The sequence below is a fragment of the Diabrotica undecimpunctata genome, chromosome 4 (genome assembly GCF_040954645.1).
Source record: "Diabrotica undecimpunctata isolate CICGRU chromosome 4, icDiaUnde3, whole genome shotgun sequence".
NCBI classification, from domain to species: domain Eukaryota; kingdom Metazoa; phylum Arthropoda; class Insecta; order Coleoptera; family Chrysomelidae; genus Diabrotica; species Diabrotica undecimpunctata.
Window position 1 is genome coordinate 124,674,345 of NC_092806.1, and position 21,458 is coordinate 124,695,802.

The 21,458-nt window shown below is 32.7% G+C and overlaps 1 protein-coding gene across 3 annotated transcripts in view; it reads right to left on the reverse strand.

Annotated features, from left to right (window-relative positions):
- LOC140439959 (tolloid-like protein 1) overlaps window positions 1–21,458 on the reverse strand; it is a 740,970-nt gene that overhangs the window by 423,884 nt on the left and 295,628 nt on the right. The gene's annotated exons all lie outside the window — the stretch shown is intronic.

Here is a 21,458-nt window from a genome sequence, read left to right on the forward strand (position 1 = left end):
TAAAGTTTGAGTCATAACTATTAGGTAGGTTTACTTTTAAAGAGACTAAAATATGTTACTATACAATAATATCTTAGATCCATATAGATCAGTGGACAAACGATTTTCTCATGACATTCGTTAATACAGATATCTAACTAACTTGATTTTGATAAAATTTGTGACAAGGTGTAATAAATAAAATAATGTAGCAGATTAAACGTTAATTTTTACTTATAAACTATATACAGTGTGTAAAAGCCAAATGGAATAAATTCATTATTTAGGTTACTGTACATATTTATAAAAAATCCCGAAACACGTCAAATTTAAATTATAACTTGACATTCTTTAACGTAAAAATGCAACCCCTACCTTCAACCCCCTTAGAATGACAGGTACAACCCCCAATTTTTAAAATAGGAAGTATAGGCTTGTGATATATCGTTTCAAAGGTCTTTTCATTCTCCGTTCAAAAATGTTGTTGTTTTCAAGTTTATTAAGATTAATTAAGATAAAATAAATTAAAATCATGTGGTTACTGAAATCCGCTACAATACAATCAAAAACTAAAATGTAATGCAAAACGTAATAAAATGTAGAACACAAAAAAGAACTATGAATGTTAATAAATAAAGTAAAAGTTTAAAATGTTCACCGCGAACGTCTTGGCAACATCCTAATCTCAAATAAAACTGTCTTCTAACATTATTTAACATAACAGGCGTGATCGACCTAATCGCAAGCGTTATTCGTTCTTTTAAGTCATTTAAATCACAAGGTTTAGTTTTGTACACATGGCTCTTCACATATCCCCATAAAAAGAAATCTAATAATGTAAGATCATGTGATCACGCTGGCCATTCAATAGATCCTCGCCTCCCTATCCACCCATTGGGAAATATTGTATCGAGGTACTGCCGGACATTAAGTTGGTAATGTGGTGGTGCTCCATCTTGCTGAAACCATATCGTATTCGCTGGAACTTGAGGGTTTCCTGGATCAGGATATAAATTTGCCAACGTTGGAATGACATCATTTTGAAGTAGTGCCAAATAATTGTTGCCATTCAAGTTGCCCTCAATGAAAAAGGGACCAATGATATTATTTCCTACAATCCCTGCCCAAACATTAACCTTTTGAGGGTATTAAGTGTGTTCTTCTCTCATCCAGTGAGGATTTTCCGTGGCCCAGTAGCGGCAATTTTGCCGATTAGCATGACCGTTAAGTGAAAAAGTACACTCATCAGAAAATATAACGTCTTTTAATTCGATAATATTGTTATCCAACATGTCCATCATTTGCTCACAAAAAAAGTTCTCCTATCAAAATCGTCTTCCATGAGCAGGTATCATCTTATAGGGATGCAATTTATTTTCTTTTAATATGTTTACAATCGATGTATGGCTAGCATTGAATGTAGTGGATGCCTGTCTACTCGATGTATGTGGATTTTCCTGAAACTCAAGCAACACATCTAATTTGAGTTCATCACTCAGTGCATTGGCAGCTGCTTTTTTATCTGCCTTACATGACCAAACTCGCGAAACTGCTTCTCTATTTTACTTATTGTTCCTTGGGATATAGGCGGTAAATTAGGAAATTTCTCATGAAATAGGCGAGTTACTTACTGTTGTGTTCGGGTGTTATCTCCGTAACCAATCATTTGTAAAACTGTTATTTTATGTATTTCCGTTAATCTAACCATTTTTCAGAATTTAATTGAACGAACTTTTTACTTAAATTAAAATACTGACAACTTAAAGTTTTTTAATGGTTACCATCTAAAAACCACATTGCTATGGTTTTTGATCACTTTCTCATTATCAAGACCTAAATAAATATTGAATATAATTTAGCGAATTTCGGTAACCACATGATTTTAAATTATTTTATCTTAATTAATTTTAATAAACTTGAAAGCGACAACATTTTTGAATGGAGAATGAAAAGACCTTTCAAACGATATATCTGAAGCCCATAATTCCTTTTTTAAAAATTGGGGGTTGTACCTGTCATTCTAAGGGGGTTGAAGGTAGGGTGCATTTTCACGTTAAAGAATGTCAAGTTATAATTTAAATTTGACGTGTTTCGGGATTTTTTATAAATATGTACAGTACCCTTAATAATGAATTTATTCCATTTGGCTTTTACACACTGTATAAACGCTGTAAGATCGGTTTTTGATTTTAAATACTAAAGGGGAAGACCAGTAAATTATATGAAAAGTTTTCTGAAAAATCATAAACTATAATCTCAAAACTATGTTTTGGCGTTTGGTCCTAAGTAATAGTGTAGCATTTGAAAATTCTTTGGATATGTATTGAAATCCCCTCGTATTTGGTAAAATATCGAAGAACAATCTTAGTGTATTTCTGTTTCCTTTCGTACAAGTTAAAACGCTGAATCTTTTAACTTCCTTTTATTTGCGTCGCTAGAGTTAATGAAAACCATTTTATAGTTTGTTTATATTTCACAAGATGCATATTTTGTCGGTATTCTTTGATCGAAGCCTCTTTAGGATATTCTGCGTTTCAAATAAATATTCCAGTTTATATGTTTTGTTTATACGAAGATTGTACGAATGAATTTTAAAAGTAAGTGTTCACTCTCGGTAAAGCCGGCCGCTGATTAAGGCGTGTTTAGTTTTGTTGGAGTCCAAATTTATTTTCAAATTCGTAAAATTTTCGTTTTCCTTTATTTGCCATGAAAATGTAGTATAAAGTGACAGTAGCAATTAAATGTGTACAGTTTTTGAAGACGACCTCATGTTGCCGTTGTGCTGTGTCTGTTTCAGTCTTTAAAGAATACCAGTTTTCGAGGTTTGTGTTCCAGCCGGTGCTGGCTTCCACCCTCATCTTCTTGTCCCTAGTCATCATCCCAGATCTGCCTCTAGAGGTTTTAATGGATCCAGTTCCAGACCCCAGACATTGTGCAGAGTGAGATTTAGTGAGGTTCAGGTAACTTTTTCTGTGTTTAAATTTTAAAGTCAAAATAGACATTTTTTTTAAAAATAATAATTGCTTTTATTATTTAAAAAGATAATTCTTTACTTGTAATAATTTTTTATGTGCCACAGTTAATAGCCCAATAACATTTATAAGTTTTGTTGTAACTCTCACTTCTAAACGAATAGGACACATGTAAGTTTTTCTTTGTTATTTTTCGTAAAAATCTCTGTAACTAATAATATAGTATTTTTTTGTGCCATCTGTATTTTTGTAACTGTTTGTAGTGAGACACAATAAATGTTTAAATTATCTCTCTGAACCATTTTGTTTATTTTATAAAAATCTCCTAACCCCTGTTTGTGTTCTTTATTTTAGGAAAGAAGAGCCTTTTTCCTTTATCCAGCAAGATTAGGATTCTTCGAAGCGGCGTCCTTATTTCAAATATTTAGAGGTCTTTTTTGTTGTTTTTATTTGCCCTTTTGTCCAGGAGATTTATGTAAGTATCCATTTGTTTCAAATTTTTTTGTAGTTGCCCCAATCCGACCCCTTGCCATTCAACTTATCCACGACCCAGCTCTCCAAACAAACCCTGAGTGTCGTTCGCACAGTTTCGTTTATTTTGCTTGCCCTATCTATACCTCCAGTAGTTTCTGTCCCCAGTTTTCAAACCCCCTATAATTATACCCTATGAGGTACGTTACAATACTATAAGTAAGAATTATACTAAGTTAAGATTTAACGATGATATCGTCTTAAGATATGATACCGTTGATAAAGTTACAAAAATGCTAAACTCAATCTATGAAGCGTCAAAAACAACGAGTCTTAAAGTTAATACCTCAAAGACCAAACTTGTGGCTAACCTTGTAGTAAGCGACAAAATTCAAATTGAAGGTCATAGCGTTGACAAAGTAACAGCTTACAAATACGTATTTGAAGCATGAGCTTCGTTTAGGCCGAGATAATCAGACAACTGAAATGACCCCACACCACCTGTTTAACCTCAGGCTTTTTGGAAAACCTCAAACGGGCTAGTAAATAAAAGTTGTCTATGCTCATCCTAATACTGTGAACAAACAGTATGACTATGATCCCAACATAGGCCGAAAAAAATTATTTTTACCAGTGCCCTGGTTCGTAAAAAAACTTTTTTCATTTATTTTTAATCTTGGCTGCGTTTTTATCTCAAACTACATACGAGAATATACTTTTAGTACAAACTCAACTAAAATCTTTAAGCTTTCACAAGGATCAGATATAGCTACATAAACTCTAAGAATGTGGTTAGCTGTCGATAACCAAAGTGAGTGTACCATCTTCCCTGGACTTCTCTCTGTCAAACTTTGAGAACATATTCCATCTCCAATTGCTTTAGATAGTTTGTACAAATACTGTTGATCAATAGTTAGATTATTTTCATTTAGAAGAGGTAGGACAGCTTCTATGGGTTTAAATTTAATAAAAGACATTTTTTCGCGATTGGAAAAATGTTCGTTAGCTTGCACCAGTCATATCCTCCACTGTATTGATTCATTTGCACGCTTTTCTATAATCCGAATGATTCCACATTTCCAGTCCGTATTGACATTTGTACTATCACATCTCATAACACGTAATTTACTTAGATTTATATCATGGTCTTGTAAGTAGTCTAATATTCCTTCGGCAATAATATATGGCATAAGACTGGCTAAGACGGCGAAATAAAACAACTATAGAGAATTACCAGACAAAGAGAAGAGAAGAGGATACACAGAAGAAAAAACAAAACCACCTAAATGAGGAACTTAAATATATAGAAAACCTTAACAGGGAGAAATAATTCAGAGCATTCTATAAGAAAGTTAACATCAACAGAAAAGAGTTCAAGGCAACCATCAAACAATGCAAAAGTCAGAATGGCGACCTTTTAACAACAAGGAAAGATGTATGGAATAGATGGTATAAGACTTTAACCATGCACTTAGTATAGAGGAAGAAGAAGAAAACCTGGAAGACGAAGGAGATGAGGTAAAGGAAACAAACGAGAGAGAAGAGGAACCACCAACGATTCTTGAAGTTAAAGGTGCAGTTAAGAATCTAGCTAGAAACAAATCACCTGAAATAGATAATAGATTATAAATCCCAGGTGAACTATATAAAGAAGAAAAAAAAAGAGGTTTAATTCTTTGTAAGTAGGTATATTTAAAAAACCCTTAGAAGGGCTACATTAAAATAACAAACGTTTTCGGAATAATAATTCCATCATCAGGTTAAAAGCAGGTTAACATGCCTGAGCCACCAAAATATTAGGGTAAAACCCTTTACATAAGTTGAAGTTGCCAAAAAATGTACATATTGTTGTTAAAAATGAAGGAGGTTTAAGATTTTATTAGATTTAACTTCAGGCAACATATAACCATGCCTCACGTGAGTACCAGCGTCCGGAGGGTAGACCTTTTCAAACGGACTTCAGCTAGCAACTGATATTGATACTTTATATAAAGAAGGTTACCGTGAGACGAAATGAAATTACAGCAGCTTATAAAAGAAATATGGACACAGAAATCCCTCCCCAATAATTGGAATATTGGAATACTTTGCACCATACACAAAAAAGAAGATATCTTTAAATGCTCTAACAACAGAGGAATTACGCTTCTAAATGCAGTGTCTAAAATATTTTTCACAGTACTATATCACCGTATGGCATCATATACAGAGCAGATAGTACAAAAAACCAGGTTGATTTCAGAGGTGGTAAATCGACAATTCATCAGATTGCAACCCTGAAACAAATTTTGGAAAAAAACTGGAATGTGGCATTCATACTTATCACATATTTAGAGACTAAAAAGCAGCCTACGACTCTGTGAATAGAAGTAAAATGTTTAAAGCAATGAAAGAGCTAGAAATACCAATCCAGTTGGAAAATTTACCACAGCTAACTCTTTAAAAATATAAATGTAGAGTACGATTGCAGGGAAAACTGTCTGAACCTTTTAAAACAAATAAAGGGCTGCGCCAGGGAGACCCTCCCTTATAGGGAGACCCTCTCTCCTTTATACTAATCAATCTGGCTCTGGAAAAAGTAACACAAATTACAACCACTGGTTCAATTATATAATAGATCAGTGCAAATCCTGGCTTATGCTGATGATATGAATATTGTTGGGAGAACGGAAAACGCTGTATGAGAGGCGTATGTAGTAGCATTAAAAGAATACCCTACAAAAATGGGTTTAATAATAAACACCAACAGAACGAAGTGTATGAAAATAAGCATGCAACCACAAATCCTACGACCAGCGCTCCTTAACATTGAAAATAATACTACAGCAGAAATAATCTGCAGATTATTTCCGTTATAAGTTTACAACAGAATAAAGACCACTTGGATCAGTTGTAGGCTCTTCTAATGATGCAGTTGAATTAATAGATTGCCTGAGCATCATAAATTTTTTTAAAACGTTAAATATTTTTTAAACCGGCCCAAATTTGGTATAGTATTATATAAATACTAGTTTCTAACTCTTCGCAACTAGCCTTGTAGAAAAATAAAAAAAAAAAAAATTCGGCCCGGTCTATTCCAGAATGTCATATACAGGGTGTTTCAAAAAAAGGTAACCCCGTCTCTAGGGTAGGTAAACAACTGAAAAATAATTGGGGTTTGCTTAGTAAAAATTTTTTGTAACGCCATCCGGTTTTAAGATACAGGGCGTTGAAAAAAAAAATTTTACGCATTTTTTACGATTTTGCCGAAACTACTGGCAAATTGTAATAAAATTTAATACGAATATGTTTTGGAAGCTGATACATCCCATGAATTTGTTTTTATATCTGATTCTCATAGAGAGCGCTAGTTACACGGATCGTACTAAGTATTAGTCAATATAACTTTTTTAAGACTATAATTTTATTAATCAAAATTTCAAGTAAACTAAAACATCATTCAATCATTCAATTTTACACCAAAAAGGCACTCTTGGTAAAACTCGATACTGTGTACCGTTTTCGGAATATTTTGATTTGAAAATTATGAAGTAAGAATTGATGCTGGTATAAAATAGTAAGTAATTTAACAAAACTCACAAGAAGAAAATTAAATTAATGACTAAGAACATAAAATAAAATTCAATTACAGTAAGTGTTCAAAACGTCCTCCGTTTTCGCGAATACACAGGTCTATTCTTTTTTCTAAAGATTTCATTAACCTTCTAAACGGTAGGGGATCAGCTATGATGTCATTATATTGACGTTGACTTCTTTCTTCCAATTCTTGGCGTGAATTTACCTCTGTAGCATAGACTTTTTCCTTAATATACGACCAAACTGCGTAGTCCAAAGGGTTAAAATCGCATGACCGAGGAGGCCAATGAATCGGAGCTTCTGCACCTCTAACAATCCATCGATTCGGACAATGATTACTCAACCAATTACGACACCTTCTATCAAAGTGTGGTGGAGCTCCATCGTGTATAAAAAATAAAGATATTTGCTCATTTAGCGTTAAATCTTTTAATATCTCGAATAAGGAATTGTTTAAAAAATCAAGATACATATCACCATTTAAATTTCCAGGTAGAATATGATAACCTATTAATTTGTTACCTAAAGTTGCTGCCCAAACATTAACTTTAAATGAGTGTTGGTAATGTGATACCCTTTTGACTCGTGGATTCTCATCACACCAATAGTGTGCATTATGGGAGTGAAACATACCTTGTCGCGTAAAGGTGGCCTCGTCCGTAAAAAGAATGCATTTTAAAAAATTTGGATTGTGGGCTGTCCTTTGTTGCAATGTTTCACAAAAATACACTCTAACCGGTAGATCATCTGGCAAGAGCTCTTGGACTTGTCTGTAATGATAAGGATGTAATTGCTGTTCTTTCAGTATCCGCCAAGTACTTGAAGAAGAAGTATTTATTTGTCTTGCTATATTCTTTACGCTAACTGTTGGATCTTGATCAAGTAAATTTAAAATATTATTTTCTTTATTAATTGTTCTTGTTGTTCTTGACAAGATCACATTCCCAGTTTCTCGACAACGTCGTTCAACGGCTCTAAATGTTTTTTTACTTGGTAAGTTTCTTCTAGGAAACTTTTCTGCATAACGTGTCACAGCTGCACTAGAACATCCTAAACATTCGCCTAAGGTTAATAACATGTCAGTGTATTCAAAATTTGAGTACATTTTTATTTGATTTTACAAATAACGAGGTTTCAAAACTCTAATTATTGTTGATTTATCGTCATAACAATCAATAAATGTCAGATTTCCATGGCACACTTGGAGTAAATAGGGGTATACCTATTAGAACTTTATCATTGCCACCAGCATCAATTATTACTTCATAATTTTAAAAATCAAAATATTCCGAAAACGGTACACAGTATCGATTTTTACCAAGAGTACCTTTTTTGTGTAAAATTAAATGATGTTTTAGTTTACTTGAAATTTTGATTAATAATTATACTCTTAAAAAAGTTATATTGACTAATACTTAGTACGATCCGTGTAACTAGCGCCCTCTATGATAATCATATATAAAAACAAATTCATGGGATGTATCAGCTTCCAAAACATATTCGTATAAAATTTCATTAGAATGTTGCCAGTAGTTTCGGCAAAATCGTAAAAAATGCGTAAAATTTTTTTTTCTTCAACGCCCTGTATCTTAAAAACGGATGGCGTTACAAAAATTTTTTACTAAGCAAACCCCAATTATTTTTCAGTTTTTTACCTACCCTAGAGACGGGGTTACCTTTTTTTGAAACACCTTGTATAAGTTTCTGTAGTTGGAGCAGGCTACTTACAAGAACGACTGTATCATCGGCGTATTATATGAACTTGTTATTTCAAATTATAAATAATAAAATTTCAATTTGTTTGCTAAATTCGTTACCAATGTTTGTTTACTCTTTTTAGGAACACCTTATCGGTAATTATAACCATATCCTACTACATTTAATTGACAAGTTTGAATATAAGAAACTAAATAATTAGCAAATTAAACTAATTCTTTTGTATTAATCCTTAATTTGATTGAGACATTAAAATGTCTAGATAGGTACTCTTACCATAACAATATTTACCGCACGCACTTTCAGACTCCGTCCCTCTCATTTGTCATTTACAGGGAAAGTTCGTGGCAAAGGAATAATCAGACAACACAATCTAAATCGTAGCTGATCCTTAACTAATATAATAATAGCATTATAACGATGTAAAACCGTAAAACATTATTGTTTGCAACTGGCGTGACTTTATGAAGAGTTCTTGACTCGTGATGTATTTGTGAATGTCACGCTACTACCTCATAATAAACAGAACAAACGCTTAAATGAATCATTTTCAAAACGTTGTCTAAAATGATCGCAGAGAATCATTTATCGGTTTGTCTGGTAATTATTAATTTTTAGTGAATAGAAATACGGACGTTCAGTTTTTGGATCTTTTGGTTAATAATTTATTTTTAATTAAAGTTGTATCATTCTACGTTATATATATTTTTTACAAACATGACATTAATATCTTACAATACCGTATGAGTCTTAAAGTTTAACCGTCACTCCAACTATTTTATGTTATTAATTTTCTGTTAATTTTTTTTCGCTTTTGTGACGAAGACTGAAGCTAACGAGCACTGTTTATATACGACAGATATATCTTAAAATGCTGCAAAATATTCAACTCGTTTATAATAGTCTGAGAACTTTACGAAATATATAATGTATAATGCAAATAAATAAAGAGTAAAAAAAAACAAATGTTTGGATGGGTTGGAGTTAATAAAAAGAAGCTATCAGGTAACTATTCTTTATACTCAAGCTTTCAATTATTTTCAAGACATAAAAAATACAAAGTATCTTATAAAGGTGAACTTTGCAAAAAAACTATTAACTTACCAAATAAAATTAGTTTAGTTAATAAAATTTTGCTACTACACATATTTAAAAAACATTATTTTAAAAAATTAGTTTGTCTAATAAATGTTTCTCTTACATTTTTGAAATATAATTTTAAAAAACTTATTTAAACAAAAAAACAATTGAATTTTGATGAATTATAAATAAGTTAGAATAGCGACCAATAAAATTACAAATAAGCCTTAATGTCATAAATGCCAACTTCATCATCATTGGTGCTACAGCCCTATAAAAGATCCTCGACCTTCCCAAGTCTATTACGCCAGTCAGTTCTATCCATTGCCAACTGTTGCCAGTTTGCTACGCCTATTTGTCTATCATTCTCATCTACACCATCTCTCCATCTGAGTTTTGGCCTACCCCTACTTCTACTTCCCACAGGTTGCGACCTAAGGATTCTTCTAGGAGGGTTGTTCTGGTGTGATCTTGCCAGATGTCCTGCCCATCTTAGTCTTTCTATTTTTATAAAGGATACTACGTCTTTACTACCAAATATATGTTTACATCTGTGATATATCTCGTAGTTGTACCTCCTTCTCCAAACACCATTTTCACAGATGCCACTGAATATTCTTCTCAGGATCCTTCGTTCAAATATAAGCAGGAGATTTTCATCTGCCTTGGAAATGGTCCATGTCTCCGACTCATATGTCAACACTGGTTGTATAAGGGTTTTGTATATGGTTATTTTTGTTTTTTGGCTTAAGTTTCTGCTTCTCATATGTCTACTCAGTCCAAAATAGCATTTTTTTGCTAGGATTATTCTTCGCTTGATTTCTTCTGTCATGACGTTCTGCTTGGTGATCAGGGAGCCTAAGTATGTGAATTTGTCCACCACTTCAAAGGTAGAATTATCAACCGTGAATTGGTGGCCGATGTTTCTGGCTCTATTGTGGGGTGTTAATGTCATTATCTTAGTTTTATCTTTATTTACTTGCAGGCCCATATTTTTTGAGGCGTTTGATAAGGTGGTATACATTTCTTCTAGCTTGCGTGTTGTGCGGACAACTAGATCGACATCATCTGCATATGCCAAAATTTGGGATGCTTTATTAAAAATGTTTCCTTTGTTGTCTATTTGGGCGTCCCTGATCGCATTTTCCCGAGATATGTTAAAAAGGAGACACGCCAGCGCATCTCCCTGTCGCAGCCCAACATACGTTTCAAATGCCTGTGATTGTTCACAGGCACTTCACAGGTATTTCGACTTTGCAAACAACCTTACGCATTGTAGCCTTAACCAATCTTATCAGTTTATCGGGGATGTGGAATTTATCCATGGCTTCATACAATTTATTTCATAGGACACTATCACAGGCCGATTTAAAGTCTACGAAAAGATGGTATGTGTCGATATTGAATTCATTGGTTTTTTCCAGTATTTGCCTTAGCACAAAGATCTGGTCTGGCGAAAAGAAGAAAGTCGAGGCGAATAGTGGCAGATCACATTGCTGTGGAGCGTGGACGGTTCTGGGTATGGTCCAAATACAATCTACGAAGGAAAGGTCAGTGATTTTCTTTTCAGAATTGAAAATTTTGTAACTGTGAATAAAGTTGGTTGACATTATTGTCGTTACCATTTTAACTCAAGGGTAGATTTTATTTGTTAAATGTTTTTAAAGTTTTGTTTTTGCAATAAAGTAAATATTGAAAAATCAGAAAGATAAAAAGTTTTAAAGATATTCATTGAAATTGGCTTTAAATTGGTTTTGTCTTCAAGAAGACTTAAAATATTCTTTTTGTGTAAATTTTATTGTATTCATTTACGCTGATTGATAACATAACGGCAAAATTTGATAATTGTTTTATTCTTCTTTAAATAAAATAAAGAATACCAATTTTTTGTAGCATACTATTTTTATTATTATTAGTTTTTCTCTATCCCGATAAAGGACAACTAGGAAATCGTTGGACCTACACAACATAGGTTTAATATAAGGAGATTTTTCACCCTGAGAAAAATTAAGTTATGTTTTTGATTTGCTTAATTAATCCAGTAAAAAAATTAATAACATAATAATAGATCTATATGTGTGTATATATACCTAAATACACACTATAAAGTTTCCAACTTTAAAATTTAAAGGCTTCATTGTATTTTATCAAAGATATTTACTGAGCTAAACAACAAAAATATTATGGCAAGTTTAGAAGAAAAACAACGAGACGTAAAGCTGAGATTCTACAGAATAGGGTAAAACTGCAATAAAACAAACTGAAATTCTCATATCTGCTTACTCTCAACGACTAGTTTTAAATTTACTTTATCGCCCACTTGGAAAGACTACCTTTTACGTTTTTGCCTTGGCGAAAATTGGAGAACATTTCATTTAACTAAAGGTGAGTAGTAAGAAGCAATTACAGGAATGTAGCTGTTTCTCTTTGCAAGTTTCTTAGTAGCGTGCGCAAAGCTTTTATCTGCTACAGTTTGTTGCATTCTTATTTTTATTTATTGCGTTCATTTATTTAATTTTGAAATTAAACTACAATCAGTGTTTCCTGCTTACATATAAGCTTTCTGTTTTACATAAATTCTGATTCTGACGAAATGTTTACGTTTAAAATCCACAAGGAATCTACGTTCCTGTATTTGGCTGTATACCATATATTAAAAAATTTATTAAAAATCCTTTGTAAAAGGTATATAATTTTTAAAAACCCAAATGGGTTGTTATAGACAAAACGTTTTCGGAATCCATTATTCCATCATCAGTGTCTAGGTGCACATGAGTGTAGCCACTAAATACATGGGTAAAAACCCGTTAACAAAAATTTAGTTACATTTGTTTTACATTATATTATATAAATTGCTAGGATGCTAAAGTTACCGTTGGATTAGGTAACATGGCGACATATGACTCCACGTTGAAGTTGCAAGTCCTGAGACGGTGTGTCTACGAGGACTTAAGTTAGCTTAGTTAGACTTAGTTAGTTAGAGACTTAGTTGCTTCCATTAAGTCCTCGTAGACACACCGTCTCAGGACTTGCAACTTCAACGTGGAGTCATATGTCGCCATGTTACCTAATCCAACGGTAACTTTAGCATCCTAGCAATTTATATAATATAATGTAAAACAAATGTAACTAAATTTTTGTTAACGGGTTTTTACCCATGTATTTAGTGGCTACACTCATGTGCACCTAGACACTGATGATGGAATAATGGATTCCGAAAACGTTTTGTCTATAACAACCCATTTGGGTTTTTAAAAATTATATACCTTTTACAAAGGATTTTTAATAAATTTGTTTACGTTTAAGTCCAGAGATATTAAAACAACTATTTTCTAATATATGAAAATATAAATAAAATAATTATTATTTACTTTTAACTTTACGTAGTCTAGAAACAGGACAATGTCAAGTATTTGTCGATTCGTTTTCAGGATTAAGAGCGTTAAAGAAAAAAAATGTTACACATTTTTTACAATTTTGCCAAAAGTACTGACAAAATTGTAATGAAATTATACAAGAATATGTTTTGGAAGCTAATACATCCCATAAATTGGTTTTTATATCTAACTGTCATAGAAGACGGTAGTTGCAGGTTCGTACAAAGTATTATTCAACATAATTTTTTTAAGGGTAAACATATTAATCAAAATTCTAAGTGAACTTGGTAACAGACTTCTTGCCAACACTGACAACTATAATTTCAAACACACCTTTTGGGGATCTAGCATTATAAGCTCTAAAGGACGACAACTCCTCAAAGATATGCAAAATAATAACCTTTACCACCTGTTGAAAGGTCTACGTACTAGCCTACATGCAGAAACAAAATGCCTGATCTGATCGATTTCTATGTTACCAAAAGCATCCCAAAAATAATTTTGCCTATAAGTCATGTTTTGACTTATCTTTTGACTACTCTCCTCTTCTGAAATGACATCCCTGAAGCAGTTATAAGAGACAATCCAAAGTTTCTCAGTAATAACCATAATAACGAGGACAACTTTAGAACCGTCTTAGATAAAAAAACCGCAATCAAATATCTCACTGAAAACTAGGTCCAAAATTGACAAAGCCGTAGAACACTTCACCCGTTCAGTACAGCTAGACACACGGCAATTTACGCCTAATCAAAGAAAAATATGTGTTACAATAATCATGACTTACAAGCACTCATTAAACCTGAAATTGCTAATAAAAGAAGGTAGAAACTGCACTTATATTTGGAGATTGGCAAAGAACAAAGTCACCACGAGATGAGGCAATACTTAACAGAGCAACGATAAAACTAAAAAGGAATCTTAACAATTACAAGAATTTGGGCATTAACAACTACCGTAAAAACCTAACGACGACAGAGCCAACAGAATACTCATTATAAAAGGCTAAAAAAAATCAATAGATTCTCTAACTAACAACTCCTAATCCCTCTTCTTCTTCGTTTTATGTAGACATGACTCTGTCTGTTTTTCAATGTGTCTCCAGTAAGTTGTTCCATCGTTTTCGTGGTCTTTATACTGACGTCCTCCTATTGGGAACCGTCTCTTGCCACATTTACTTGCCGTCTCTTACACATTTAAAGTGCCTATCCGTTCCGGATGTTGGCGATCATCACGGCTATCTTTACTTTGTTTATTGCAGCGCGGAACAGTTCAGTGGTAGTCGTGTTATACCACTTTCGTAAATTTTGAAGCCAGGAAATGCGTCTTCTTCCCGGTCCTCTCTTACCATTTACTTTCCCTTGGAGAATCAGCTGGAGAAGGCCGCAACGTTCTTGATTTCTCATTACATGTCCTAGATATTCCAACTTTTTAGTTTTGACGGTCATGAGCATTTCACATTCTTTCCCCATTCTACGCAGGACCTCCACATTAGTAACTCTGTCAACCCAGGATTTACGTAAGATGCGCCTATAACACCACATTTCGAAAGCTTCGAGCCGATTCATAGATGTAACAGTCAGTGTCCATGCTTCCATTCCGTAGAGCAGAACTGTGAATATGTAGCAGTTCAATAGACGGCATTTTGTTTTTAATGATATGTCTCGACTGTTGAAAATGGTTCTTATTCTAACGAATGCTGCTTTTGCTTTTATTATTCGCTGTTTAATTTCTGTTGAGTGGTCCCATTGGCTATTTAAATTGGTGCCTAGATACGTATATTGCTCGACTCTTTCGATATTCTGTTGGTTGATTGTAAGTTGAGCGTTTAGTATTGGTTTTTTACTAATTGTCATAAATTTGGTTTTCTTTATGTTAAGAGCTAGTCCGTATCTGTTGCTGACTACTGTTACGCGATTTGTTAATATCTGTAAGTCATCCAGATTATCGGCAAAAACTATAGTGTCATCTGCATATCTAATGTTATTCAACCATTCACCGTTTATTAGTATTCCTTTCGCATAACCGTCTAAAGCTTCCTTAAATACCCATTCAGAATAAATATTGAACAACAATGGAAACAAAATACAGCCCTGTCGTACTTCACGTTCTATTGCAATTTTATCAGTTAACTGGTCTTCTATTTTGATTTTGGCCGTTTGATTGTAGTAAATGTTTCTGATCATTCTAAGATGTTTGTTGTCAATTAAAATTTCTTGCATTAGAGTCATTAATTTGTCATGTTTTAATCTGTCAAATGCCTTCTGGTAATCTATAAAGCATACGTATATGTCACAATTTACATCCTTGCATCTCTGAAATAGCACCTGTACAGCAAAACGGGCCTCCCGTGTTCCCAGAGCATCACGAAATCCGAATCGTGTTCTTGTTAGTTGTTCCTCACATTTTGTATATATTCTTTTGTGAATGACCTTTAGAAATGTTTTAAGTAAATGGCTCATAAGGCTTATAATTATATAGTCTTCGCACTTTCTCGCATTGGGTTTTTTTGGAAGATTTATAAAAGTTGACACTAACCACTCTTGGGGAACCACGCCCGTATCATATATACGGTTAAATATATTTGTCAACCATTTTATGCCATCATAGTCCATAAGTTTTAAGAATTCTGAGTGAAAATTATGAGGGCCTACTGCTATACCATATTTGGTGCTTTTAATGGCATATTTTACTTCTTCAACTGTAAATGGTGGTCCAGATTCGCAATTGTGTTTGTTGTAATACCAGTGTTACTTCGTATATCTTCAAAAGTTTTTTCCACGTATTTAATCCAAATATCTCTTTTATGCTCTATTTCCAGTACTATGTTTCCCTGATTATCTGTCAGGAATCCAGTGTTCTTGTATTTATATAAGCCTGCCGCTTCTTTAATTATTTTATGGAGGTTAAATAAATCATGTTTTTGTTGTTTACTACTCTATTTATTGTAATTCGGCTCATATGATACTTCCACTCTACTCGTCTATTTCTTACCCAGCCCTTGATATTCTTCACCTTGTATCTATGTCGCATATCTGTACTTCTAGCTTTGTCCCATAGTATTTTCCCATAAATTTTTTTAAGTGTATTTATATCTGCTTTTTATTTTCTTTGTATCAGGTTGCGTTTTTGCCGTGTATGTCATTATGATCAATGTTTTGTAAATTATGCCTTTCATTTCTTTCCCTATATTTTATTTCTCTATATTGTTATATTTAGGTAACCTGCGGCTCTGTTTGCTCTATTCTATTGATCTTCCTCTTTTGTTGTGAGCTTTCCATAACTAGATAATGTGATGCCTAGATATTTTAACTCCATCTCTTGTCCTATTATTTTACCTTCCAGCTCCAATTAACATCTAAATAAATTTGCTGTTATAACCATGCATTTTGTTTTTTTGGGGAAATTAACATGTTAAATTTTCTGACAATCAATTTTATGTTTTATGATGCGTTATTTTAGCCACTGTGATTGACCAGTGTAGCTTTTTTGTCATCCTAGACACGGTAGTTCATAAACAACATGACTTCTATAATAAGGTTGGGACTGGGTGTTTGATCTTTGAAAATAGTTGCTGTTCATGGTATTATATTTAGCTATACTAATATTAGGAAAATCTTTGAATAGGGATATGATAAAATGAGTTAGACATTAATAAAGGGGAGTTTTTTTATATTTGATTGATTTGTTCTTAGAATCTTGGACGGGATCATCTTAGAAATTACTGCTGTAAATCAGTTTTCCTTATTTGTTTAGGATAGCCTTTGTTGCGAAAATTTTTGTATAATATCTCCAGATTTTTTTGTAAAAGGTTGTCATCAACAATGGATATTATCCTGTTTTTTATACCTAATGCGGTATTATATTTTTGACGGGTGGTATGATTTGAATAGTAATTTATATACCTTCCTGATGCCTTAAGCTTTGATAAATTTCTGTAAGTGTTTTTAAATTTATTTGTACGTCATTTGTTTATAATGTTAAAATTGTTTTACAGGGTACTCCTAAGGAAGCTATTAAATAAACAGCGAAATATTGAGTTCTTAGAAAAAACAAAGATTTTTATTATAGACCACCACCTGATAATTTCTACATATTTACATATATATATATATATATATATATATATATATATATATATATATATATATATATATATATATATATATATATATATATGTTTAACATATATATATATATATATATATATATATATATATATATATATATATATATATATATATATATATATATATATGTTAAACAGTTTACATACTATACGTACAAAATATTTGAGCTGAAATTCCTGAATGCATTTTCCAAAGAGAATTTTCAGGATGAGAGTGGTAATATTAGAAGACGTAAATGCATATTTCGCTTAAGGCTGTAAATTGCTTGCAGGAAAAAATGAGAAAAACGCTTAAGTCGAACAGTTGCGATAAAGGCATGGAGTGATACTAACCAGGAATTCCGCAGCCTCGCTTATATCTGCTAATACTTTTAGCAATTTTGAAGTCGAGATCGCTTAAAGGTTTAAAGCTATAAAAAATAAAATACAGTGAACGTGATTAAAGATAGAAGATTAGGCAGTTCTAATTTTTGTAATGGAGAATAAATTCTTTGCCACAAAAGAATGAAAGAAACTAGGACGGTAAATTTAGATATTATTAGTATAATTATTTATTGTTAATATACTTGCCAATATCAGATAAAAACTTATATAAGCCAAATTATTATTAATTATTTATTTATCACATTTATACTTATGTATAACCATCGTTTATGGGTCATGATTTCTTCTATGATTTTCATCATTTTGATGTGCTTTAAAGTTTTTAGATTATAGTTGTACACACTTGTGGCAAAATTTGTTAAGCACATGTTAAAAGTTTGTAATTTGACTTAAATAAGTGTTGGTTAAAATACTTGTACCTTAACTCCATTTAATTTATATAAGAGTGAGTAAGGAAAATTCTCACCTAAGTGTAAAATTTAGCATAGATCATTAAGATCCATTTATTTAGTGATTATACCGCTAAATTGTTTGTTTGTTTGTTTGTTTGGGTTTATATGACTGCGGACACTAAATCCATTCGCCAATATTCCAATTTTTACTCATTTTTTCATTAGTCATTGTTTCTTATACAATCTTATCCTAAATCTATTACTAAGTAGTATTGATATCTAATACATAGTCTTTTTTTTTGGTAATTTGTTTCTAGTTTTTTTTTTTTCTATTAGGTGCTTTTTAGTCATTTATATATAAAATAGGTGATGAGGTCCTCAGAGTTCCACAGCAAACTCTTCTGCAGCTATCTACTTATTTTAATAGCTACTTTACTGTGGACTGTCCAAGTTCCTCATTTTTTCTCTTTTTTTTATTTTTATTTATTTTTTTTTATTTTTTTTTATTTTTTTTAATTTTCTTTTTTTAGTATTTTTTTTTATATTCTAACAAATTACAAAGAAATACTTACTCTATATTTACAATTACAATTTGACTTTAATATCTAAAACATGTTTATACAATAATCTATATAAGAACTCATTGTTTTCTAATGTTAATAAATAATTTAAATTAATGGGATGGTGGACATCGGTCAAAAAATACAGCGAATTTAAAAAATTATTAATCTTATTAGATATAAGAGAACAGTCCAAAATTTTATGTTGTAGGTTACCTATCTTACCACAAGTACATTGTGGACTATCAGCTAGGTTCATTTTAAACATATATGATGGTGTAAGACAGTGGTTAAATCTCATTCTGCATATAGTTCTTGTCATATCCTTTGTCGATTCCATTTTAGAAAACCAAGATTTATCCGTAATATGGTTTCTGATTGCTCTGTAATGGTAATTTTACCGCTAAATTGTAACAGTGCTAAGAAGATTGCTAATTTGTGTAGGAGATTGCTGATTTGTATAGTAGGCTACTGAGCCGTGGCCCAAAGTTTCAAGATTACAGCAGATTTTTTATAATAGACTTTTAATTTATCCAAGTTAGTAATATTCTTAAATTTAGTAGATAGGTTCTCTTTTTTAGTTTGATATTTTTAATTTTGTATTTTTGTTATTTTGGGATAATTACACCTTTACTTAATCAACTCATCTATTATTTTACTCCTACCTAAAGGATTAGATCAAATTTTGACCACCTCTTTTTGGGGTGTGATATTGAACAAAAGCGTTGGTGAATTAAGCATTTAAACGCAATTTGCCCATATGGAGCATAAAAAATGTTTTAAATAAAATTATTTTCGATTGTACAGGGCCAGTCAGAACAACTTCTTCTTGCAGTACCGTCTCCTATCGGAGGTTGGCTACCATCACAGTAATCTTTACTTTGTTGGCTGCAGCTCTGAACAACTATATTGAACTGCACCCATACCACTCCCTTAAACTTCGCAACCAGGAAATCCTCCTACGTCCCACATTTCTCTTTTCCGAGATTTTTCATTGGATTATGAATCTAAGCAGAGAGTACTTTTCTCCTCTCATTATGTGGCCCAGATATTCCAGTTTTTTCGTTTGTATGGTCTTTATGACTTCGCATTCCTTCCCCATCTTCAGCAGAACATCTTGATTTGTTACTCTTTCTGTCCATGGTATTTTCCACATTCTCCTGTAACACCACATCTCGAATGCCTCAATGTTTTTGATGTTTATCTTTTTCAGTGTCCAGGCTTCCATGCCGTACAGCGGAACGGAGAAAACATAGCACCTTAACATTCTCGTTCTTAAGTTTATATTTATGTCCCGGCTGCAAAGAAACTTTTTCATTTTGACCAACGATTGTCTCGCTATCTCTAGTCACCTCTTGATTTTTCTTGTCTGGTCATTATGATCAGTGAAGCAAACCCCTAAATATTTGTAGGACGTAACTCTTGACACTGGCTGATTATTTATGGTTAAATTCACACTGGTGTATAGCTTCTTTGTTACAATCATGTATTTAGTCTTTTTGATGTTCAGTTTTAGACCATACTTAATGGTATGGGTGTTTATGTTTTCCATCAAAAACTGTAAATTTGCTAGGTTATCTGTCACTATTAGCGTGTCATCAGCGTATCATATATTATTAATTAACTCTCCGTTAATGTTCATACCAATGTTTTGCTCTAGGAGCTCTTCCTGACATATTGTTTCGCTATATATATTGAATAATAGTGGAGAAAGCACACAACCCTGAAGCACACCTCGACGAATCTCAATTTCTTCGGTTAACTCATTATCAACTTTCATTTTTGCTGTTTGTTCCCAGTACAACCTGGATATGATGTTAATGTCGCGACTGTCGATGTTTTTGCTTCTTAGGATTTCATACAGCTTTTGGTGTCTGACTTTATCGAAGGCCTTCTCAAAATCTATGAAACCTATGTAGAGGTCTTGGTTTACATCCAAACATCTTTGCAATAACACACTCAGACCAAACAAAGCTTCCCGTGTTCCCAGTCCACCTCTGAATCCAAACTGTGTGGCGCTTATGTCCTCTTCTAACTTATTAAATATTCTTTTGTGAATTATTTTTATTGAACTTACAATTAAAAAAAGAAAGCTACAGTATCTCGGACATGTGATGCGGGGCGAGAATTATGGCATTTTGCGACTCATAATGCAAGGAAAGATAGATGGCTAAAAATGAAACATCGGAAGAAGACGAATTTCATGGCTTAAGAACCTGAGAGAATGGTTTGGATGCAGCTCAAAACATATATTTAGAGCTACTGCCCAAAAATTAAAATCGCTATGATGATTACCAACCTTCGTCGCGGAGATGGCACCTGAAGAAGAAGAAGGTGTATTGAAGTCTAATCATGAGAATGTCGATTTATTATTTTCGACAAGTGTTTCAGTTAGGCCAATTTTTCGTGCTACAATGCCAAAAGAATGCTTCTTATTTCTTCTCACAGCAATAAGGTTTGACAATCATGAAATAAGAGAACAAAGAAAAGCCAATGGAGATCGACTTAAAGCAGTATCCTATTTATTTAACTCTTTTATATCTTACAGTATAGCAAACTACACCTGTTCCGAATATGTTACAATGGACGAGATGCTGGTTGGGTTTAGAGATAAATACCCTTTCAGAATGTACATGAAAACCAAACCAGACGGATACGGCATCAAGATAATGTGTTTGTGTGACGCATAAATACATTATTTGGTAAATGCTTTCGTATATACAAGTAAAACAAATGATCCTAATCCCCAAAAACTATCTATACCTGCAAGATCAGTACTTGCTTTAGTGAAACCAATTACCAATAGTAATCAAAATGTCACT